The following is a 16,786-nucleotide window of genomic DNA, read 5'->3' on the forward strand; positions in this document are numbered from 1 at the left end:
GTGTAAAATACCTTCAGGATATGTTACTAAGTTTGTAAAGTCAAGAACTCAAAAGGTGGAAAATGAATGTTATTTAGATCATTTCCACACCACAACGCTTTCTTCAACTTAGTTACCCCTGGATATGCCTGAATCATTTTGCCTGAAAAGCAGTGATAGGTAACAGGGAATGTGTACTCCCAAAAGGTTTTCATACAAGCCAGGCTGTGAGTAACAGGAAGCTGATACTCAGCAGGTGTGTGGGGTAATTTTGGCTATGGGTGGTTCTCCCAGCCCCACTTGAAGGCAGTATCTGTACACAGAGGGGAGCGTGGAGGGTGACATCTCCTCCTTTCCCTGCAGTGGTTTCTCCCTCCAGAGAAGTGAGTGCCTGCTCAGCTCCCTCAGCTGTTGAGGTGTGTTTTGACATGCAGCAGTCTGTGCTCTCTCTCTTACAAGACTTGAAATCAGACTGGGGGAAGGCAGCCAGATAAAATGCCTTGGCTCTCCCTGCAGATCTTGTCCCATTAGTGCAGTGTGATTGTTGAGCACTGGCAGAGTACTCTGAGCAGCACAGATCTGGCAGGTGTGGGGCGGGCAGGGAACAGGTTAATTTACACCTGGGCATGCTGCCTGTGAGCTGTGAGTGACAAGCCTCCAGACGCAGCACAGCAGCACTCATTAGACATGCTGCCACACTTCTCCCAGGCTCGCTCTCCAGGAATAAGAGAAGTGAGACCAGAGCAGACAACCTGGCTGAAGCCAACCAGACAAACTGCTCACAGATGTGAGCTGCTGGGAGCACAGCAATATCAGAGGTGTGTGAAATCCTGCAGGCACCTCGAGTATTTGAAGAGCCCCTTTCAAAATTATCTCTGTCTATGCAGGAGCGTTGTGGGTTTAGATTACAGGATGAGATAGGGAAATGTGTGAAGATTTCCATGTGGGTAAGTACATGTGGAGAAGCTTCCCTTAAGCAGAGTGAAAATGGGAGTTTTGGTTTGAGCTGTTGAGGAAGACAGCCTGGTTCAGTCATACGGGATGTGGAAGGACATGGCAGGGAAGGTGACTTTTGGTCACACCAAGAGACAATGACAGATACAGCAAAATTTCACTTGGGAGCAAAGAACCATCAGACTGGCTGGTGTCCTTGGTTTGGTGTTGCTGTTTGAAAGCTGTGTGGACCTCGCTTGACCCTCACTGCCCCTGCAGAGGGAGCAGCAGTGCTGAGCTTGGGATGAATTGAGTCAGACTAGGTGGTCTGGAGGGGGCTCACAGACCTGAATTTTGGGCTGGAGGGATAGGACATGATTCCCCACGCGAGAAAGATGGTAGGTGCAAGCCAGAAGCTGTCTGGGGTGGAGACTATGATGTGATCCTCAAGAAAACAAAGATGTGATGAACTTCTGTGTAGAGGGTAGCTGAACATGCTTTTCCTATAGCTCATCCCATGGCCAAGCAACGCTTTATTGTGATTTTGCCCAAGTAATGGTCATATAGTCCACATGCAAGCCCACCCAAACAGCCCCATTCCCTTGTCAATCAGTTCTGTGTACCCTTAGTGGAAGCTGGGTGCATACTGAGTGTTTGTTCCCCTGAGCTGTCTCCTCCTGGCTGGAAAACATGGAAAGACTTCATGGTGGCATCACTTGTTCTGTGCCTTAGCAGGCAGCTTTGGTTTCAGTGCTGTCAATTGCTCCTTCCATTAGTATGAAAATGGAAGAAACCAAGAAAAGTAGGGCAAGAATTGCCCTCGTCCCTTTTACAGCCTCCTCCCTTTCCCTTCACGCAGAAAGCAGACCCAGAAACAACACAGTCCCTGTTTATCCCTGTCCTCCTTGTCCATGCTGCTGGAAGGATGCAGGTGCGGCAGGAGCTGCTGTGCTTAATTGAAACACGGCTTTCCAGCGTGGGCAGCTCATTAGTTCGGCGGCTCGCTCTGGAATTCTCATCTTGCTGGAAATGGGGATCGTGTGGCTCCTGCAGCCTCGGTGATGAGCGCTTCTCCCGCCTGGTGCAGGCGGCGCATCCCTGCGGAGGGGCGCGGGGCCGCGCGTGTGCGCGCATCAGCCCACCCGTTTGCGCGGCCCCGGGAGCGCGCCGGGGAGCCGCGCACGCCGCATAGGAGTCGGGCTGCTCCTCTGATTTGCTCCAGAGCTAAAGTTGCAAAATCAATACAGCAGATCTGATTAGATGTCAGAACCGGTTTCTGTGTTTCCCTTCTCCCTTGGTTTTCTCCCTTCATCCTCATGCATATGGTGCTGTGCTGTAACAAGCTAGTCCAGAAATAGGCTTTTCCAGCTGCCCTGCAATAGTGGAAAGAGAATAAGAAGACAAAATGAACAAGTCAGCTGTCAAAAAAAGGTGTTTGGACTTTTTAGTAATTTTTTTTTGTATTTAGAAAGCAGAAAAAGTTGCTTTTCTTTTTGTATTTAGAAAGCAGAAGAAATTGCTTTTCTGTTAGCTTATGAGCTGAAATTGTCCATCATCAGCTCTCTGACAGGATGGATGATCTGTTCCCTGGACTTCTTGGTCTGTAGTGTAGAGCTTTGAAAGATTAATAAGTTTATGAAAGCCTGTGCAGCTGTATATCTCTGTGTTTAAGATGAAGAAATGTTGTGTAATGGTTATAGCGAGAGAATGGGCTTGTCAGAACTCCTGGGAATCTACACTTGGATTGGCAATGTCTTGTCATTTTTTCCTGTACCTTCAAAACAGGAATAAAACTGACCCATCTAATCAAAGATTTGTGGAGCATAATAAACATAGTACTTTGAAGTGTTGAAATAAAAATATTAATGGAGTGGCAGAGTGCTGTTAATAATATCAGTGCTATCACGGATGCTGTTATCAAGGGTTTTTTTCAGGACCAGGTTGTTGTAGAAAATCCCATCAGAAAAATGAATCCTCTACAGAGCTGTTTAAAATCAGGGCTGGGCCACCCTGTGTAGGGCAACTAGTGTAAGGCTGTGAAACACACATTGGGATTGAAAATGTGCAGCAGTCTGGGTTTTGGAACTCAGTAGTGTCATTTGAGCTGCTGTGTACGAGAGGAGGAAAGGAAGCATGCATGTGTGGATCAGTGTAAAGGATGCTACTTAGATATTAATTTAGCAAGTATGTAACAAAAAACTGAAAGAAGTGTATTAGCCATATAACCTGAAAGACTGCTTAAAGCAGTATTTGCAGGAATTACAAAGGTTGGTAGTGACTTTAAGCTCTGGCTGTTGCTAGAGGCAGCCCTTGAGATGGTTGTCTTACCATGGTGAATATGACATTTGCTCTGTTAGAGCCTCATAAAACAACATGGTGAAAATTGCAATCTTACTACATTTTCCTGCTTGGATAGTATTATGTCAGCTCTGATGCTTTGCCAGTCCTGGACAACATCTCATAAACCACTGCACAGCTCCACTCAAGTCCAGCTCAGCCCTGCACTCCTCATCCCACCTGATCCTCAATACATCTGCTCCCATATTTTCCTGCAGATGGGTTTATCCTCCTTCACAGCACTCACTACTTGCTGTCTCAGGCCCATGCTTGACCATCTGAATGGCTTCTCCCTCTTCAGATAACCATCAAAGCCTGGTAGAAGAGCACCTGTGTCCTCTGTTGAGTTGTTAATTATTTCACCAAGTTCTGAAGATGAGATGAGCAGATTTTTGCTGCTGCCATTTTTGTCTTTTGCAGAGGTTTTGGTGTCTCTGAGTGCCCAGTGAAAGAAGCTTAGGAGGAAAGGGCAATAGTTATATAGGGCTGACTTTGTTTTCAATAGTCAAGTCAGAAAGTTGGCCCTGTTTCCTGTGTTGGGATCACACAGCAGGTGAAATCTTTGCAGGAAGAAAGACTAGAAAAGGAATTCACCTGAGTATCTCCTTCTCTGCAATAACATGCCCTGTGAATTTACCTCTTCTGGATCTAAAGTAATAGCCCACAATCATCTGTGGCTGATCTCCAAAGGATTACGCTTACTGCCCTTAGACAAAGTTCTGCCACATTAGGCAGCAGGTGGGTTATTGTGCTTATCTTCAAAGCATAGTGAATGTTAGGTGTAATCAGGAAAGCAGACTGGAATTCCCTTTGGAGGGATGGGTATCAGGATTTCAGGAGCCATTTACAGTCCTAGACACAGGCATTGCTGTAGGGCTGGTGGCTAGCAGGTCTGGCTCTGCCCTGACCTGGAGGACTGCCAGAACACGTCCTGCTGGGGCATCTGTTGCCACTGTCACTTTAACTAATGTTCAGGTGGCAGTGCTGTACATCAGGCAGGCGATAGTCAGCATCAATTCCCCGTGTTATCTGTGTAGCAAACACAAGAGGGGGGAGCAGGGGCGGGGTGATACTGTAAATAAGTAAGAAACATTGCTGGCTCCATGCAACTGGAAATGGAAATGCATTAAACTGTTTCGATCAGCTGTTGAAGCCATAGCTCAATGTCAGTGCTTCTTGCTGGTGCCCTGCCCCCCCCTGAAATATAAGCTTGGATATTAACCGCTCTCTTAAAAGTGCTCTTGAGACGTGTTTTGGGCATGGAGATGTTTTTGCAGAGTGGCTAAGACAGAGCTTTTGGCTGCTAAGAGCTCCCTGCAGCTCTCCCTGCTATGAAGGGAGTCTAAGAGAAATGAGGCTGTCAGGGGCCAGAGCTGACCCCTCCGTCTGTGGCTGAGCTGGCTTATCTGTCTTGCTGCTTGGCCATGTGAGCTGCACTAGGAGCCATCTGCTAAGAATTTTAGACCTGGTTGGTTTAATTTCTGAGTGTATTTATTTTTAGTGATGGCTTTGTTTTTCTTTATTGTTTTCACTGGTGAAATTTATCCTGACACCCTCCTGCAAGCTGAGGAGCACAATTCAGGAGCTAACTTGGGGGCAGAAGATGGTTTTTCTGCTCTTGTAGTGGCTGGAGCTTTCTTACTCTTTCATTCATGTTTCATTATTGCTGCTCTCCATGGTACACATGTTGCTGGCAAGAGAGGGGAACCTCGGGCTCTCCTGCCAGCTAGAACTCTGGTGTGTTCTGGTTCGTTTTACACCATCAAAGGTTTAAGACTGAAGTGATGCTCTGGGGCAAGTGTGTCTGTATTCAAAGCCAAAGGAAAACTGTGCCTTCTGCAAGTTCAGTGTTTGCAAACTTAGAGACTTTAATTGGTAGAAATAATAAAATAACTCATAGCAATGGGCTTGATATTGAACCACCAGTCTGAACAAAGCCCGACCTGGTAGTTAGGTTTCACTTTGATGGAAATCCTCCCCACTTATCCCCAAATAAGTTGTATAGAGGTTTGTGTGACTGAACTGAAAGTATACATGTAATTTCTGCATTTCTCTCAATACACAGCACCCCTCTGCTCCCCTTTTTAAAAGCAGAGGATTTCATTCCTGATTGTCAACACACTTTTTTCTTGCAGTATCGTGTTTGGGATTAAGCTCCTTAGAGCTCGTGTTTGTGCACGGAGCCCTGTTCTGGATGATACGGCGTTGGGATTGTTCACTCTGCTTCCCAGTGCCCAGGCTGCTAACAACTAATTAGAGTTGTCAGTCTCAGCACAGGCTGAAGTTTTTACTCTGTCATTACTGTAAACCCAAATGGCCACAGTTCAGAGCAAAGTAATAATCACAGATACTTACAGCTGGCCTCAGATTTGTCATAACAATTACCATGTATTGGTCCTGGGGCCTGATAGATGGAGTCTGTGACAGTGCTTACATCAGTTTAGGATTGGGTCCTCACATGGGGTTGTACCAAAAGTTACTGTGTAGGACTCCTTGGTCCTGCCCTCCTGCGAGCCTCATGGCTTTAAATCTGGCAGACTAAGGATGCTTAGCTAAAGCCTTGTTCTTTGGAATGCCTTTATGTTCATACAGCAAAGCCCCAGGACTCCCAGGGCTGGAGTTTTTTTGTAACATTTGTTATATCCAGCTTTAAAAAAAACCCAAACAACAAACAACCCATATTTCACAGGGTAAAGCAGTTGTATGAGTTTTGGGTGGTCTGAATTTTTGTCATCAGTGTGTAACAGTTGGGTCTTACCCTGCAAGAGCTGTGGTCTCCTCTGCTTGCTGCCTTGTGGGGAAGGTTCCCAAGTGCTGCCACTCACTCGGATTTCTTGGGAAGGGAAGCCTTCCTTGTACCCTGAGAGCTTTCCTGATTCAGCTCTTTGATTGAAATTGATCTGACAGGACCTGTCTGCACCCTGTGGTGGCCAGGAGATACAAGAGACTTGAGACATAAAGCAAAAGGCCCAGATGGCAGGGGGATTTCGGAGGCTGTGGAGCAGATTTTGCAAAGCTGGCATGTCCAGTCTGTGGCACCACACATCAGATGCAAAGTACAGTGAGGCCTCCTCGCTGTGCCCTGCTTAAAAGACCATGAAAGGAGAGAGGAAAATCCCCAGATATGCACGTCAGGAAGGTGGGAGCCTGCCTTAAAGCTGGAACCTGGGTCTGCTATGTGAGATTGCAGCCCACCTGTGCTGCTATTCAGCTTCTGTGCAGCTCATTGCTCATCTCTCAGCACCTGTGTGGTTGCAATAATAGGCTGAGTAAAAGCTTGTGTGAGAGCTCGTCGCCTAGAGAGATGAATTTGTTTGTTCAGAAGAGAACTGGTTTAAATCAGTTAATCCATTTCTCAGATATTGTTGGGAGAAACAAATACAGTTCCATAATCTGCCATTATCCTGGTTTTTGGCCAGACTCTGCAGGAAGAGCAACTTTATTGAGAGAGACACACTCAAGCTGTACAGTTTTGTCAGGAAGGGAGAGACAAGAGCTGTATGGACACAGTGGATGGCAGACAATCTTGGTCATCTCTCTGTAAATGTTTGCTCACCTGTGGTCCTTTCAGGGCTGAATACCAAATCTCATACTGTTCCAATGCAGCCATTCCTTCTAAGGTTTTCCTGCCATGGCAGCTATTTTCCCTGTAGGACCTAGGTATATATCAACTTGTTGGGATAAGAAACAACTGCAGAATCCTCTCAAATGCCTTGTGCTGAGCATCCTGCAAGGCTGTGCATGTTTGGGTCTAGCCCATGCTTGTGATTCTCTTTAAGTCACAGGAGCATACTGCTGCCAGAGGACTGTCAGACACTTTCCCAGTGCTTCCCATCTTGCCATTCTGAGGAAACAGCTTTGCTTTTGAGTCCTGTTGTTGTCTAGGCTTAGACCATAGGTAAAACCACTTATATCAAAGTTCTCCAAAGTGCAATACAGCTGGTGATTCCCAGATTGCATCAAGACAGCCTAGCTGGAGGGAGAAGTTGTCTTGGCCCTGCTTCTCTTTGCATAGGGATGTAACAAACACTGTGAGTACTTTTGCCATGTGCTTATCTCCAGTCACTAGGTCAGAGATAGTGAGTCTGGCACTGCAGCTCTGTTGTTTTCTCTTTGGGCCCATGCAGCACTAGTACACATCCAAGAGACATGGGAACTTGGCCAAGGCAGAGAAAGCTTTGTGGATCCTGGAATGTGGGGTTATGAGATGTTCTCTGCTAAGGGTGATAAATAGAACTGGTATCTGAGTTCATGGGAAATCTCTTAAGGGTGGGAGGAAGATCGAAAAACAACAAAAGGTAAAACTTGTGGATTGACGTAGGAAAAATTTAGTGATTGAAATAAAGTATTATATTAGTAGTAATGATAGTACTGTAAAGGGGAGAGAGATGAGAGAAAAAAAAAAAGTAGTAAAGCTCAAGAAAAATAAGTGAAACACACTACAATTACTTACAGCGCACTGACCAATGCCCAGCCCATCCCCAAGCAGCAATTGGTGCCTCTCAGCCATCTCTGCCCCAGTTTATGTACTGGGCATGACATTCCTTTAGAACGTTCCTTTGGTTTGTTCAGCTCAGCTGTCCTGGCCGTGCTCCCCCCCAAGTCCTGGTGCACCTGCTCACTGGCAGAGCATGAGACAATGAAAAGTACACGAGTTAAAGCACTGCTTACCAACAACCAAGACATCAGTGCATTATCAAAATTATTCTCATCCTAAGTACATCACTGTACCTTAAATCAAAAACAGAGCACCATACCAGCTACTACGAAGAAAATTAACTCTGTGCCAGCTGAAACAAGGACACACTGGCTTCAGCAGTCATGGGGCAAGGGAAGTGGAAGATGGAGAAAATTAGAAACCTGCTGTCAGCTCTCATGCTTTGAGCCAGGGGTCACAGGACAGGAAAAGAAGGAATGTCTTGTCCCTATCAAATTCTGCCTCTTGGTGGTGGAAAGAGAGAGATGTCATGGACCAGAACTCATTAGGAAAACCAGGAAGTCACCAAGCAAAAAAAAATCGTGATGCATTTCCTCATGTTAACTCTCAGCCTCTGCACAAGGGCCTGAGGCACTGAGAGGTGAAAACAGCTGTCCACATCTGCATAGCAGCGTAGGCCATCAGACCTGACACAGGAGCTGTGCCAGGGAAGCAGAGATCCTTTTGCCCCAGCCTCTTTTCCAGAGAGAGCTATGTGGTGCTGTGGCATTGTGCCTGTGCCTTTGCTTTTCCATCAGGATTTTTGGGCTGTGAACCATGTCAGGCAGCACCTATGACAGTGCAGGAGCAGAATCCCATGCTACTCTTCACCTGCTCTCTGGATTCTGGCATTGGAGCAGAGCTATTTCCTCAAGCCCAGGAGGATTGTAGCAGACATATGGAAGCAATGCACAGAATAGTGGTGCCACTTTTGAGGAGAGGACTTATGCAGGGACGTCCCTGAGACATTCCTGATATGAATGAAAGCCCCAGTAGAAAACTGAGCATCCTGGATGTGTTCTGAATTAGCTGTGACCATGCTGACCCCGAGCTCTGGAACAGCACTAACTACATTCACCCCTATAGGGAAACTGTTTAAATGAGAATTAAATTTCAGAGGTGCTCAGGCTTCTCTACATCCCAGTGAGTCTCTCTGTTTCCAGTTCTGTGCTAGGACACTTTACAGGGAGGCTGGGGGCTCTGTTTTTAGCAAGGTCATAGAACTTTTTGTAGCTTTCAGTGAAGCTGCTTAGTCACTAATTTTGGGCTTTTCTACTTGGGCCAGTTTCTGAGCAAGAAACTGGTTTTTGTTTTTTTTTTTTTGAAGCCAGGAAATAGTGTTTTCTCAATGAGCAGAAATCATATTTCCAACATTCACCCCTTTCACCCTATTTCACTTCATATAGTTCCTGATTTCCATTCTCCTTCGCATCTCTGTTGCAAACACAAATAAGCACAAGTGTGCACACACTCCTTCCCTATGCCAGCTATTACTTCTGATTCAAATGTAATTGGCCTCCATTACTTGAGGTAGAACAGTTGGTTTTCTTTCATGATCTCAGTAATGAACCTGCAAGTCCATCATTGGTCCCAGGGATTGACAGACATGCCTACATTTCCTATTTGAATGCCTACCTGCTGCATTTTGTTTCATTTTGGAGTCCTTGTTTCTAGGGTCATGTGTGGTCACAGAAAACCATGGAAATTTTTGTTACTGTTGACTGGGAGGAAGCTGACTTCTGAGAATGTTCATTTAGAATCATAAGATTGGAAAAGACCTTCACGATCACCTCTGGGCTAATACCACCATGGCCACTAAACCATATCACAAAGTGCCACATCCACTTATTTCTGGACCACTTTCAGGGGTGGTGAATCCACCACTTCTTTGGGTAGCCTATTCCAATCTTGACCACCGTTTAGGTGAATAATATGCAGCCCAAACCTCCCCTGACACAACTTGAGGCTGTTTCATCTTGTTCTGTCACTACATGCCTGGAAAAGAGACTGGCCCTCATCTTGCCACAGCCTCCTTTCAGATAATTGTAGGGCAATAGGATCTCCCCCGAGCCTTCTTTTCTTCAGATTGGACGACCACAGCTCCCTCAGTCACTCCTTGTGGGACTTATGTCCTGGACCCTTCACCAGCTCTGTTGCCCTTTTTGGACACACTCAGTGTCCTTCCTGTAGTGAGGGGCCCAGATCTGAGCACTGGATTCAAGGTAAGGCCTCACCAGTGCCAAGTTCAGGGGGACAATCCCTGTCCTGGTCCTGCTGGCTGCACCACTGCTGGTACAGGCCAGGATTCCATCGGCCTCCTTGGCCCCCTGGACACACCCTGGCTCATGTTGAGTTGCTGTAAACCAGCACTCCCAGGTCCTTTTCTGCTGGGCAGCTTTCCAGCCACTCTGCCCCAGCCTGCAGTGCTGCAAGGGGTTGTTGTGACCCAAGGGCAGGACCCAGAACTTTACGTTGTTGACCCTCCTACAGTCGGTCTCAGCCCATTGATCCCGCCTGTCCAGATCCCTCTGCAGGGCTTTCCTATGCCCCAGCAGATTGATACTCCAACCCAAACCGGTGTGTCTGCAAACTGACTGAGGGTGCCCCCAGTCCTCTCATCCAGATAGCTGATAAAGATTAAACAGAGCTGTCTTTGACACTGAGCACTGGGGAACACCACTTGTGACTGGGATTTTTTGATTCCTGGAAATGCAGGGGTTCCAGCCCCAGTATCCCTGGACCTGTAGGCTTTTTTTTGTTCTCTGAACCCTACCACTAATTGCAGCTTTGGACAGAGCCCGAGACCCCCAGTACCATGGGTGGCACAGCTTAAGAAAGATGTGGAGAGATCAATGTTGGTGCAGTGTTGTGCTCTACTTGGCATGCCTTTCCCAGTCCCAATATCCCTGCAGCTGTAACCTGAACCCTAAACCTACTGGTAGACCAAAATGGCAATTTGGAATTGAGACTGAGATCTCAAGTTCTACAGGTAGTCCAGATTGGAAGGAGGTGGAAGGAAAAATAAGATTCTTGATCTGTTGTGACCTGCTCTCACAGGTGATGAAACCAGTGCTGCAAATCTCATGCAAATATGCTACAACTCTGGGTCAAATTCGGCCAAGCATTTCACAGGAGGAGTTGTTGGGAGTGCCAGAACTAATAGAGGTTCCCAGCAGTGGCTGTACTTGAGGTCAAGAGAACAATGAGTGACAGTAGCATTTGCACTGAACAGGGATTTTCCTTAGAAAGTGCTGATTGCAAGGAGATACTCTGCTGTCCTAATCACAAGCTAGAATACAGTATCTCATAACTGAATGCAATATAGATGAGCTTAATAGCACTGAGTCTGCTGGGATTTTCTGAGCAGTTCATTGTTTATGCATAATACAGGCCCTTCAGCCAACATTCTGGTATTCTGTGAAACAGAGAAATGGGGCTTGAGGGAAAGTGAGCAGCCCTCCGTCTAAGGTGGGTTGCTGGAGAGACTGTAGTAGATCTAAAGGGATAAGAAAATGGCAGCAGTTGGGTCAATCAGAGGAGCTATTTGAGCAACTCAAAATAGGGTTTTGTGATTTGGAAATCTTTCTTTTCCCCTTTGGCTGCTAGTAACGAGGCTCTGCAAAAGTCCAAACTTATGCATGGAAGTGGGTAAGTCTTCATACTGATTCACTTTCTAGGAACCAACTTACACATACAAATGAAAAAATCCAAATTAAACTATTTTAAAGAAAGGAAGAAAGAGATGGGTTTTGTGTTGGGATATTTTTTTTTAAACCCTTTAGGGAAGCTTATGTGCTCTAATCTGCTTATCCAAAATGCCATGACTCCAGCTTCCCAATCACTATGAGAAAACAAGAGCTCTTTGAATCTTTTTCTTACCATTTTGTGCTGTTTGTCTGGATAGGAGACTTATTGATATGCCAAGCATAGTCCCTATCACTGATGGAGCTGAGGAACAAGGAGTGTTTACCTTTGTGCATCTAAACTTGGATTATTTGTACATTTTCAGTGCAGCATCTCCTCACACCCTGAAATGACAGAGAATTCAGTGTGATGCTCAGTAAGTTGTTCCAGTGTTTTTTTATTCTCATGGTTCTGTTGTCATCACTTAATCTAAGCCTGTCTCATTTCAGTTTCCAGCTACAAGCTCTTTGTATGCCTTTGTCTTCTCACATAACGAGCTATTTGTTATCAGCAGTCTCTTCCTCGTGTAGTCTCAGACACCAGAACAAGTAATCTCTTAGCCTTTTCAGTATGCAATCCAGAAAGAGAATCTTTAGCTATTCACCACAAGGCGTGTTTTCCAGCCCTATATTTATTTTTATAGCCCTCTTCTCATTTTTTCTCAACATCATTCTGTCAGCATGGCCACATGTATTAAACAGGCTTTCAAAAATGATCTCACCAGTGCAGATGTGATGCCCATCTCACAATATGTTTAGTGAGCTTTGGCTTCATCATCCAAGGATTTGGACATCTTTGGACCACAGAATTAAGCTGAAAGCTGATGTTAATAGGTTACATTAACTCAGGCTCCTCTTGGAGTCATTGTCTCTTTCCTTGCAAGAGTGACACATTCTTTTCTCAACAGTTTTCTTTCCAGAACCTTTACATTATGACCTTTAAAGGTCCCTACCACCCCAAATATTCTATGGTTCTGTGAATATCCAGGAGAAATTGAATGAAGTTCCCAAAAGACTATTCCATCAGGCAAACCAAATTGTCCTGTAAGAGGCACTTCTTTAGTGTGTCATTTACTGCTACATGTTTTGTATCTTCTAGAAATGTTGGTTCTTATATTGACACAGGAGCTTAGGGATAGTGATTGTCACTTATCACTGCCTTTGTGTGGGAGGGGAGGAAGCACAGCCCAGGCCACATGCCACAGATGTGCCAAAGTGTGCACCCAACCACACCAGCTGCAAACAGATGTGAGGTCATTCAGACACTAAGGGTGGTCCTGTATGATGTTGGCTACACAGCCTGAACAGGGTGCTTTATAATTGATATCCTTTAGCTTTGCCAAGCTGCCCTCTGGATCTCTGACCTTGATGGAGATGTGAAACAGCATCAGTTTGAGAGGTTCATGTGGGTTCTTTCTAGAGATGTCTTCCTAGAATAGGCATTCCCTCTCACTAGAGAGATCCCAATGGTGTGTGCAGCCATTTAAAATTTCTTTTTGAACTCTCTCAGTTAATGTGTTTTTAATCTGCTTAATGTGGGCTGCATTTGAGTAGTATTACATCTTCAATTAGTCTGTCGTGTGGAAGCAAGCCAGGTTCTTTCCAAAGCCTGAGGATGTTATGACAAGATAGTTACTTTTCTTGTTGCTTTCTCAAACACTACCCGGTTTGTCTGCCAAGGACCCATAAAACTATATTAATCATCATTCATTTTTAGCTTGGAAGGTTGCATCCCACATTCATCTTCCATAAGTTTTTTTATGGAATCAGTGAGGAATAAAAAGGTTTCTTGCTGTTTGTTCTGAGGTTTCATCTGCTTAGGTTGACCCAATGATTTGGTTTGTACCTCCACAGGCAGTGCCTGCATGGAGGGTACAGAATAATTTTATCTCCTCTGGTGTTCACAAGGTGCTATCACAAACTTCCCCTAAATGGCCCAGCTGGATGAAGTTTTCCCATTTCTACAGAAAAGATCCCTTTTCTACAGAAAGTAGATATTTTACTACTTTCTGTGTCATTTTTAAGATTTTTATGATCCGTTGTTAGTCTGCCATTTTTGCACTGATGAATTCAGATCAGGGTACATAGACCTAGCCACAGTCCTACAAACAGACATAGGCTGTCTTTCCTACTTCTCTGTCTTGTATCACAGTTTTAGCCACAAATATTTCCAGATTTAGGTCCACATAGGTTCTTTCTAAAACTATACAGAATTATATTTACTTCCTGCCCACTACAGTGGGATGTCTCAGCAAACGTTGCTGAAGCTGGTTTAAAATGTCCTTTTTACCTGGGATAGCTGATTCTGGGAGGCAGTTATTTATTACAGAGAGGGCAGAAGGAGCAGGATGCTGTGCTGCAGTGTGTGCTGGTGCAACCTCAGAATGATGATTGCTGGTGGATTGACTCAGGCCAGGATCCACTTTCAGATCTTGATGCAGTGGGTCAGAATGAGGAAGGTAACAGCCTTAACTTTTGTGTCCCAAGAGAGTTGAGAATGAGAATAATGAAAACTAATGGAACCAACTTCAGATGTTTATGTGTTGGACCAAAATTCAAGAATTGGAAGAAGAAATAGTGTGTCCTTCCCACTTGTCCTGCATTCCACCTTGACTGGAGCTGAAGCTCTCCTTGGCCAACACAAAGAAGTGAATGTAGGAGGTAGGCCTACATTGCAGGGATGCTGCTCATCCAGAGAGTTCTGCTGTACTGGCCCAGTTTGAAGTCAGCCGTGGAAAATCGAATGTCAGATCAGATTCATCCTGTGAATGAGACTGTTAATAAACTTTGCTCTCCTGATCCAAGTCCAGAGGAGATGGGACAGAGCCGATAGCCAGATGGGGAGGTTGAGGAGCAGGCTGCTGTCCTTGAATGGTTGCCAGTTCTCTCACTGGCCTCCTTTCTGTGCCGTCTGCTGCAGAAGAGACCCCAAGCCCTGAAAAGTGATTTCTGGGGGCCCACAGCACCTGTGAGTTCAGAAGTGAAAGTGGTGTCCCTCATGCAGGGACAGACAGGGGCTACAGGGCTGCACCTGCTTCAGCAGCAGGGCTGGTGTGCCTTGGGAAACACAGAGCCAGCATCAAGAGAAAACAGGGAGTTTCCAATGCAGGAGTAAGTCCTCTATAGCTTGAGTCCATATTATTCTCTGAGGTGGGTGATATTACCCATTCCTGAAGAAATGGGACTGCCACATCCTCTCCTGCCTCCAAAAGCAGGCAGCATCTTTTGGAATAAAGTGCAGGGAGATGATTCTCTGTAACCAACAATCTGTTGAAGGTACATTCATGAAAAGCTATGACAATACTAATAGGACATATAAAGTATTTTTTTTAGTAATTAATTAATAGAGGAGGAGTTGGGCAAAGGTCCTTATGATGTCACACCTTTTAAATGTGTGCAGGTAATGGTGTGAAGGATGGAGGGGAAAAACAGGATGTGCAGATGGCAGAGATTGTGGCTGTTTGGCAGCTGGCTTTTTGAAGCCAGTCACTGTTCTGAAAGACCTCAGCCGTTTCATCTGAAGACCTCCTGAACCCATCCTCATTTTTCCATCCTTTGCCCATGATTGATTTTATCTACCTTGATTCTTCCGAAAATGATGATGACAATGATGAAGTGGTAACCATCCAGAGAATGACAGTAAAAATGCTTACAGTAAAAAATGTTCTTGCCTCTCCTTTCTCTTTGCTATATATACTGATCCCGTGTTTTTAAATTGCATGCATTTCTTGAATTCCTGTATGCACTGCCCCCCTTGTTACATTAATTCTTATGGGAAAAATTGCTTTGATATCTGTTGACCTCAGCTGTTTCATCTATGAGCCTGAGTGTTTGTCATAAATCTTTTAGTTTGAGCATCCTTTCAGCCTCTTTCTGAACAGTTACGTTTTCATTGTCGTCATCTTCCTCAGATGAATCAAGACCAATCAAGGGTGAAGGATGGAAAAATGGGGTAATGATGGCAGTTTGTAGAGCAGGATATTAAACAACTGGCAGCAGAACTCTGAGGTAGCAGATAGAGAAGTGATGGAGAACTGAGCATTGCTCTACACAGAAGTCTTCGTCCTTGGTCCAAATTCCCCACTAGGCCTGAAGGAGAAGCTGAGGAACAGCCTGTTTTGTGTGGGGAAGCTTGTCTTCTTTCCACTCTGTAGATAAATGGTGAACCACTGTATTAAGTCTTCCTGGTCCTTTTTATTTATTACTGTGAACAAAGATTTCAAAGTAAACATATTAAGGAGTGCTGGTTAGTATTTGATCATATTAATTGCTTTGGATGGCCTTCCTTCCCTACTGGGCTCTTTCTGACTTGGATCTCTCCCTTTTCCAGCTCTGGTCCCACCTCACCAACATTAAAGCAGGTCTGATTTTTTAATCAATGTTTCTGATTCTGGCTGTGCTGCCTCTCACTTTGCCTGCCTGTTTGGAAGGCAGCTGTGGAGGGATTGTCTTGTGGTCTCAATTCGGTTTTCAAACTGAAAACAGAAGGTGAGGTAATGCTGTGGTCCAGCTGTGAGCAGAAGACTCTGATCCCCTGCAGCCCTGACAATAACTACATTTCTAAAGCAGGGGCTCTTCTCTATTTTGATAGGATTGCAGTCCTCAGAGGTACTTTTGTCCTGCAGCCTCCCTGCTTTTAAATTTCAGTTCTTTTATTAAGGGGGTGTAAATATATGGAAGTAATTGAATTGTTGTGGCAGCTGGCAATGGAACAGGAGCTATTGGATTGATGCTTGGAATCAGCAGTCACCTCTGCCCAGTTGCTGCTCTGGTTGGGGGTGCTCTCACCTCCAGGAGACAAGGGGGAATTCAGACAATTCCTTGTAGGAGGCAGCTGCGTTCTCTGGACAGGAGCCACGGTGGTGGCACTAATTGGACATTTCCTGGAGTCCAGAGATTTCCCAGTGTGTTTGCTATGGGGAATGTGCAGGCTGGTGTCTGTTTTCCTGCCCAGGTGAGCTCTGCTGTGGCACGCAGCAGTTAGAGCACAGAGGAGGTGTCTCCTGTCCAAGAGCAGGATCCACTGCCTGGGTTTCAGGTGTGTGTTAGACTCAGTTTACTGATCAACTCATCAAACAAGGGGCACTGGGAGTTCATGAGAGGTTTATAGGGAAGGGGAGCGCTGGCCACATCAATGCATTTGCTTCACTCTGCATTCATCCCACCTAGCAGAGCTGGGAGTGCTGGCATCACCTTAAGCTCCCTGTGCAGGTGCAGGACAGAGGCTCGTATGCCAGCAAGGAATTCCTGCCATCTGAATCATCCTCTGGAGATGTCCCTCTCACTTAATAGCCTTGGAGGGAGGTGGCATTCCTAAGATGAGTGTTTCAGTGGATTAACATGTCATAAATTTGGGCTTTAAAGTCCTGCTTCAGCT

At 45.4% G+C, this 16,786-nt stretch overlaps 1 protein-coding gene across 1 annotated transcript in view; it reads left to right on the plus strand.

Moving 5' to 3' along the window:
* Positions 1-16,786, plus strand: part of MDGA1 (MAM domain containing glycosylphosphatidylinositol anchor 1) — a 110,509-nt gene that overhangs the window by 40,403 nt on the left and 53,320 nt on the right. The gene's annotated exons all lie outside the window — the stretch shown is intronic.

Source organism: Geospiza fortis, unplaced genomic scaffold (assembly GCF_000277835.1).
Source record: "Geospiza fortis unplaced genomic scaffold, GeoFor_1.0 scaffold41, whole genome shotgun sequence".
In the NCBI taxonomy this organism is placed as follows: Eukaryota; Metazoa; Chordata; class Aves; order Passeriformes; family Thraupidae; genus Geospiza; species Geospiza fortis.